General features: G+C 38.5%; 1 pseudogene; it reads left to right on the top strand.

The window, feature by feature from the left end:
* Positions 1 to 715: 715 nt before the first annotated feature.
* LOC137770970 (nucleophosmin-like) lies at positions 716 to 2745 on the top strand (annotated as a pseudogene).
* Positions 2746 to 8521: the final 5776 nt, after the last annotated feature.

An 8521-nucleotide genomic window follows, 5' to 3' on the forward strand; every position in this document is an offset into this window, starting at 1 on the left:
AAAATATTAATGGAAGCATTTCCCAAATCTGTGGAATTCCTCATGCCTCTCTCTTCCCACTTATTGCACCTCGCCTGGGTCACCTACCTGCAAAACGCCCCTGTGTACTGGCAACCAGCATTTTACTAGACTTGAGCTTAGGAACCTCAAAAACAGAAGTAACAAGATGTGCCATCTTTTGTATATTTGCAAATCTGGTATAGTGCATGCATTTTTGTGCTGTAGGAAGAGTCCTCTGATCCAACAACTGGCATGTGTTCTCACATCTGAAGTTCTGCAAAAGAAAAAGAAGGAAAAGACAAAGTTTAATTCTAAAGTAGGAAACAATCCATTCTGCAGCTGGAGGCATTCAGAACTGGGCTGCGTGGAATAATGTTTGTGCTCAGAGGTGACTGCGGCGCTGCAATCCACCCAGCTTGGAGCGCCTTCGTGTGGACGCTGAATCGTGGAATCCTGAGAGGACCGGCCACTCCTTCCTCTTCACCATCCTCCAGGAGAGCTTTTCTCACAACCCATGGACTCTGACCAATGACTGAAATATAACAGCTATTCTCACAGATCTCAAGGAAAACACAACATGACCATAATTTTAAGTGTTTGAGAAGCCAAAAAAAAAAGGGATTTGAGTTTTCCAACCAACATTACAGTGATGGCCCTCTTACTTAGTATATGTGGAACCCAAGACCTATCCTGACTTTCAAGCAATGAAAAGGTGATGGTAGCAGTGGGGCCCCGGGCCCAGGTGTGGATAACAGCATTTAGCAGGTATAGACATAATGCATACAAATGCATTCACAACAGAAATATAACAGTGTTGGTCAGTAACCATCCTAATGGCTGTATACAAACTTAAATTAGAATGTAATATTCTGAAGTTGTTTCCTGAAATAAGACCTTTCAGATTTAAAGTGAAATGACAAAGGACTAGAAGAAAATGTAGAGAAGTATTGTATAATCTAAGGATGGGGGTGGCCTTTCTAAGTATGATACTAATAACAGAAATCATACAGTAATAGATTTAGCTGTCTAAAATCTAAAAGCAATCAAACAAATAAAAGAAAAAAAAGTAACAGCAACAAAAATTACTAACATAGAAAAGTACATCAACAAAGTTGAAAGCCTAAAACAAACAGAGAAAAAAATGTGGACAACAAAGAAAACAGATAAAGAGTGAGTGTACTTAATGTACACAAAGTAATTAAAAAGTCAGTAAGAACCTGGGGTGGGGGGTGGTGGTGGTGGTGGGATGCATTGGGAGATTGGACTGACATATATACACTCATACATATAAAATAGATAACTAATAAGAACCTGCTGTATAAAAATTAATTAATTAATTTAATTTAATTTTAAAAAAACAAACAAAAAATCAAGGTGTTGACAGGACCAGGTCCCTTCTGAAACCTCTAGGAGATGACCCTTCCATTCCTCTTCTACTTTCTGGTAGCCACAGCCATTCTGTGGCTTGTGGGAGCAGAACTCCAGTCTCTGCCTCTGTCTTCAGTAGAACATATTCCCTCTGCGTCTGTATGTATGTCCTAATTTCCCTCTTCTTATACAGGCACTGCTCATAGTGGACTATGGCTTATCCTAATGACCTCCTCTTAACTTGATTGTGCCTGCAAAGACCTTATTTCTAAATTGGTCACATTCACAGGTACCAGGGGTTCAGACATGAACACCTCTTTTGGGAAACACAATTTAACCCGTAATAATGCTCCATCAGTATTTGATAAATGCATGAATAAATGCATGTGTGCTCAGCCACCACTTCTGAGAAAAAAAGAAATCAGTAAAAACCCTAATGTGATTCCCTCCTGCACAGCTGTTCCCTAGAAGAGTAGCCGTGTATCTCCATCCACTTTCTCTCTTACCCAAGTACTAGTCACCACCTCATGGACAATTTGATGGACACGAACATGAGCCCCTGAGACCCCAGAACTATCTTTTCAGTTGTAAACCAAGGGCTGACAAAAATTGTCATTTTAAAATGGATAATAATGGAAGATGAGCTCCACTTATCTTTAAGAACAGTCAGTTTAAGGGCTGATACAAAGGATGAATTGTACATCATTGAAACAGTAGCAATGAATTACGCAGGCAGTCTTATTCAAGGAACACTGGCAAATTTGAAAATATCTGTATACCCAATGGTTTCCCTTGGGGGCTTTGAAATAACACCAACTGTGGCTTAGAGTTGAAGAGTTGAAGGGTGGTTCAGGGCCCATGCATATTAGTGAACTGCACTTGGTTGGTGTGAGGGAAGATACAGAGTCAGAATATGAAGAGGAGCTGAAACTCCTAAGTATATCTGGAAAGTGATCTGCCCCTGGAAGTGGTGGCAAGCTTCCACAGAAAAAAAGTCAAACTCGCTGTGAACTGGATGATGGTGATGATGAAGATAATGAGGAAGCTGAAGAAAAATCTCCAGTAAAGGAATCTATATGAGATACTCCAGCCAAAAATACACAAAAACCAAATCAGAATGACAAAGACTCAAAAACATCAACATAAAGATCAAAAGGTCAAGAATCCAAAAAACATAGAAAAACTCCTAAAACACCAAAAGGAGCTAGTTCTATAGAAGACATTAAAGCAAGAATGCAAGCAAGTATAGAAAAGGGTGCTTCTCTTCCCAAAGTGGAAGCCAAGTTCATCAACTATATGAAGAATTTCTTCTGGATGACTGACCAGGAGGCTATTCAAGATCTCTAGGTGTGGAAGAAGTCTCTTTTAAGAAAATAGCTTAAACAGTTTGTTAAAGTTTTCCATCTAATCTCATTTTTGTAACAGTAGATATCTGGCTGTCCTTTTTTTTTTTTTTTTTTTTTGAGTGAGATAATTACATCTTTATTTTTACTAATCTCTGTTTTGGGGGAAGAATTGTTTTATTTTGTTTTATTTTATTTTATTTCTTAAATTGAAGTTTTAATCTAATTGAAAGTTTAAAAAAATTAATGAGAAAAAGATGAGCAACCCAATAGAAAAAATAATAGTCAAAGGACATGTTCAGATAATTTACAAACACAGAACTCAAATATTTGGAGTTTTTTTAAGTATAATGTCCTTAGTAATCAAAGAAATAAAAAATGTAAATATATATAATTTTTCATGTATCAAATTGGCAATTTAAAAAGAAATAATGGAACTCATTTTGGAGAAGAATGTGGGGAACACTATAAACTGTGGCTAGGAATGGCAATTGATACAGTTTTTTCCAGGTTCATAATTTTGCACTAGGAATTGAAAGTCCTAAAATTTACATTTCATTTGACATTGGAATTCCAAACTTAACCTAAGGAAATAATTGTGGATAAACACAAAAATGAAGCTATAACACCTGTCACAGTGTTGTCTGTAAGAGGGATATAATGTTGGGAATATCAACCAAAGAACACCTATACAATAGGATACTAGGCAGTGGTTTAAAATTACATTGGAAAGGTGTTTATGGACTGTTAAGTTTTAAGGTAGGTTATTAAACAATATGATCCATTATTTAAAAGCATTTAGCACATGTATAAATACATAGATGATATATATTCATAGAAAAAGACTAAAAGGATATAACTAAAATGTCAATTGTGTGTATCTATAATGAGATCATGAATGATATTTATTTTGTTCTTTTTGCTTTTTCATAGTTTCTACATTTTTTTCAAATAACATGTAACTTTTTATAACAAAAAAAAGTTTTTTAAGCAGAATTTTACGAGCTTAAAGGAAAAATCAACAGTCCAACAAGATTGTGTCTCCCACCAAACTAAATGGCTTTCATTTACTGCTTCCAAAGATCATGCTACCTCTCTCTCTCTGCCCTGATCTGCATCCAACTCTGTAATAATTTCCTTCACATCATGAAAAAATTATCCAAAACCCCAAGCTCACTCATTCAATTAACTCCATACCTCTTCCTTACTCAATATTCAATTAACATTGAATCACTTTAAGTCTTGCTATTTTAAAAACCTGCTCTAGTTAATCTGTTTTTTTTTAAACGGCCAACCCTTCTTTTTACTTCTGAGCCTTCAGACATCTCTGAGAACAAGGGGATCTTTGTCAACGTCACTCCATTGTTCTGTTCCCATTCTCTAGAGTCTGATAGGTGTGTAAAGCAAAATGGAACAACTTAGAAGCTTCCAACCCAGAGCAGTGGTGTGCCCAGGAAAGCAGGGCATGCCCTGGTAGGGTATGAAAATACCTGACACAGGTCAAGGTAGCATTGACATATATACACTACCAAATGTACAATAGATAGCTAGTGGGAAGCAGCTGCGTAGCACAGGGAGATCAGCTCGGTGCTTTGTGACCACCTAGAGGGGTGGGATAGGGAGGGTGGGAGGGAGACACAAGAGGGAGGGGATATGGGGATATATGTATACATATAGCTGATTTAGTTTGTTGTACAGCAGAAACTAACACAACATTGTAAAGCAATTGTACTCCAAAAAGATGTTAAAAAGAAAAAATGCATCACCTCACACTGTTGTATAGGAAGCATACTGCAACCCCACGCCTTGTAGGGCTCTGGCCCCTGTCTGCAGTCAGCTCCCTGTGTGACTCTGGACAAGCAGTTTAATTGCTTCGTGCATCAGTTACATCATTTCTAAAACTATGGCATCATTTCTAAGGTGAATCTAAACTGATGGGCTTTCATGTCCTTTTAACCCAAATTGTGTTACTGTAACAAATCCTTTAACTCTGTATAATCAGCCAGTCCCCCTTAAAGTAGCTCACAGCCCAGTATCACTACAAATATATTTCTCTTTGTTGCTGTGTATACCGAAGATATTCAGCCTACTTCTCAACAATTCCATATTCATTATGTCCTATGATAATAGATGGTCCTTTTCCTCTGTTCTCTCCGTCCTTCATTTTTCTCCCCAGTTCCATCCATCCCGCATTGATTCAAGCTACATGGGAGTCACTTATTTACCTCTGCAGACTGGGGATGGGTCCATTATTTTTTTTAACCTGAGGGAAGTTAGTCATTGGAAATGTTTTGATTTATTACAACTTATCACATATGTTGTTATTTCAAAGTAAAAAGAGAGGCAGTCAGAAAACAGAAGAGCAAGAATGATAAGAGATATCACCTAGGTGGCCCAAGAATTGGCCTAATTTCCTGTAAACTTTGCAAACACAACACTGTTCTGAAACCAAAATAAGACTCTCCTGACCCCCTGATCCAAGACAAAAGAGAGCAATACTAACTCTGCATACTGGAGAGGGTGTGGACCACTCATCTCATCTGTACATCACTGGTGGGAATGTGCAATTGCACAGCCACTCTGCAAAAGAGTGAGGCAGTTTCTCACAAAACTAAACCTGCACTTAACACGGCCTGACTAGTGCACTCTTGGGCATTTATGCCAGAGAAATGGAAACTGATGTTCACACAAAATCTGTACACGGAAGGTCAGAGCAGCTTTATCCGCAGTGTCCCAAAACGAGAACCAACTGAAGTGTCCTTCAACGGGTAAATGGCTAGAGACTGTGAAATATCCAAACCATGAAATACTACTCTGCAATAAAAAAGAACAAACTACTGATGCACATGACAACTTGGATGGATCTGAAGGGAGATATACTGAGTGAGAAAAAAATCTCAAAGGTTACACCTGTATGATTCCTTTTTTAAAAAAAACTTTATTGGACTATAGTTGATTTATAATATTGTGTTAGTTTCAGGTGTACAGCAAAGTGATTCATATTCTCTTCCATTCTAGGTCTGTATGATTCCTTTTATACAACATTCTCGAAAGGACGAAATTATAGAGATGGACAACAGATTAAGGGTTGCCAGCACTGATCAGTGGGGAGGGGGAGGAGAAGGACGTTGTTGTGGCTATAAAGGGATACTTGGAATGGAACTATCTTGCACCTTCAATGTGGTGGTGGTCACACAAATCTACCCAGCTGATAAAATTACATAAGACTAGCTATACACAGATGAGTGCATGTAAAACTGGTAAAATCCAAATAAGGCAACTGGATTGTGTCAATATCATCAATATCAATTTCCTGGTTTTGATATTGTACTATAATTATGCAAGATGTTAAGAGAGAGAAATCAATACTAATAGCACATATATGGACTATAAAGAGCCAGAATCAACTTAGAGTATCGAATTTTTCCTGTAAAGCTTTCTTATTGAATGGAAATGCAAATCTCTCGTATAGTCCACATTCTCTGAAATTTTAAATTATTACTAACTTTAGGTGTTCTATTTTGTGGTGGTCGTCATGGTGATGTTTAAAGAAAAGGAGAATTGTAAAGTGCTATACAAAGATCCTATGTTCTCCAAGCGACTGGAATAGTATTTCCTTAGTGTAGCATAGGCCATTGGTTCCCTACCTCCAGGATTGGCCAACCTCAGAGGTCACCTTGAGGCAGAATGCCAGAAAGTTGACCCCCTGAGGAGCAACCCTCTAGCAAGGAAGAGCAAGAGTTGCTGGCTATGGCATCTTCCATCTTCCAGCATCTTCCTCCCAGGCAGTGGGAAGAACTTGAGGTGTAATCTGCACCATCTCTCAAAGGATCCCCAGCAGGATTGAACCTCGGTTGCCTGCAGCAGTAATCTGCCCATGGTCACACCTTTTATTGGCTCTTCCTTCTTTCCTGTCTCTCTCTCCCCTCTCCTTTCCATCTCCCAAATAAACCACTTGGACCCAATTCCTTGTCTCAGGGTCTATATTTGGAGGGACCCAAATTCAGATGCTCACACTGAGGATATCTGTGTTCAGATTCCAGGGCCTGTTCTCTCACAGCTGATTTTACCTTCCCTAATCAATACCAAACTCAAAAAGAAGCTGCTACAAACTTCACGGAGATTTAACACAATACAATTTGTTTAAGACTGATGACAACACTTTTGGGTAAGTACAGTCTTGGACATTTCTAAAGCTTCTATCCTATTTGCCTGGTAACAAGTATGGACATTTGGTCACTAGGCTGTTTGTTTAACAGCCAACTATAAAGCCTTTTTCATACAGGCTACATTTGCTGAAGCAAATCTGCATTCAGCGCATATGTCTTTAGAAAACTGCCATACTTGTGTTCTAGGTTCTAGAAGCTCATCCTGAACCCACAAACCCAGTGGTCTCGTCAAAAGAGTCAAGGTGTTGGCCAGTTTCAGGAAACCCCCTAAGTGACTCAGGAAAGTCAACTTATAACACACTCTGATCTGAAAATGAAGAAAGTGAAGATGCTTTGGGATCCTGTAACTCATGCTAAATATAACCCACCTAGACTAATAACCAACTCGAGTCCTATTAATTAATATCTTGAGTCACTCCTCTCTGAACCTCAGCTGGTATCAAGACTGCCCTCCACTGGCACCATTTTCAATGATTCTGCTATAAATATATTTATGTCTGGGTATGCTAGTTAAATAGGCAATATCTAAATATAGTTTTAAAGGCTTGGAGATAGAGTAGTTGAAAGAAAAATGAACTGGGAGTCTGAATATTTAGAGCCCAGCTCTGCCTGTACCTGGGGAACAGTTGTAGGGTTGCAATTTTGGCCACGTCCCTCGGACTTCCTGGGTATCTCTTTACTTACCAGCAAAATGAAGGGCTTGAATTAGATGAGAATGAAAAACAAAGCTCTGTTCCAGCTTGACAAGTCTGTGATTCTAGACAGTGTTTTCGTTTGGGAGAAATGGGATCTGCTGACAGTATTATTATCTATGCAATGATTCATTTAACATTCACTGAGCATCCTCTATGCAGCAAGCAGTGCGTAAGGGACACCAAAATGTGACCATGCATGAATAGACAGGCCTGCCCCAGCCTCTGCCACAGCTCAGGTTCTCACCTCACACTTCTCTTCATCTTGGCTTCATTTACTCCAGATCCAATGTCCCAGGAACCCATGTCCTCCAGGTCAAGCTTAGGTCATATGCTTGTCCCCAGGCTCTCCAACAAAGTAGAGAAAGAATCTGGCCTCTGTTGACTTTCATGGAGGTAAGCTAAGGGAATAGTTGTCACCAGGAATTGCCCACCACCAAGATGACACATAGTAGTGAGTTGCTCCAGTAGGAAATCAGGTTATTTTTTTCTTTCTTTCTTTTTTAAAGTATATAGTTGATTTACTATGTTGTATTAGTTTCTGGTGTACAGCAAAGAAACTTGGTTATACATATACATACATATTCTTTTTCATATTCTTTTCCATTTTGGTTTATTATAGGATGTTGAATATAGTTCCCTGTGCTATACAGTAGGACCTTGTTGTTTACCTATTTTATATATAGTAGTGTGTATCTGCTAATCCCAAACTTCTAATTTATCCCTCCCACCCTGTGCCCTTTGGTAACCATAAGTTTGTTTTCTATGTCTGTGAGTCTGTTTCTGTTTCATAAATAAGTTCATTTGTGTCATATTTTAGATTCCACATATTAGTGATATCATATGGTATTTTCTTTCTCTGTCTGACTTATTTCACTTAGTGTGATAATCTCCAGGTCCACCCATGTTGCTGCAAATGGCATTATTTCATTCTTTTTTATGGCTGAGT

The sequence above is a fragment of the Eschrichtius robustus genome, chromosome 10 (genome assembly GCF_028021215.1).
Source record: "Eschrichtius robustus isolate mEscRob2 chromosome 10, mEscRob2.pri, whole genome shotgun sequence".
NCBI classification, from domain to species: Eukaryota; Metazoa; Chordata; class Mammalia; order Artiodactyla; family Eschrichtiidae; genus Eschrichtius; species Eschrichtius robustus.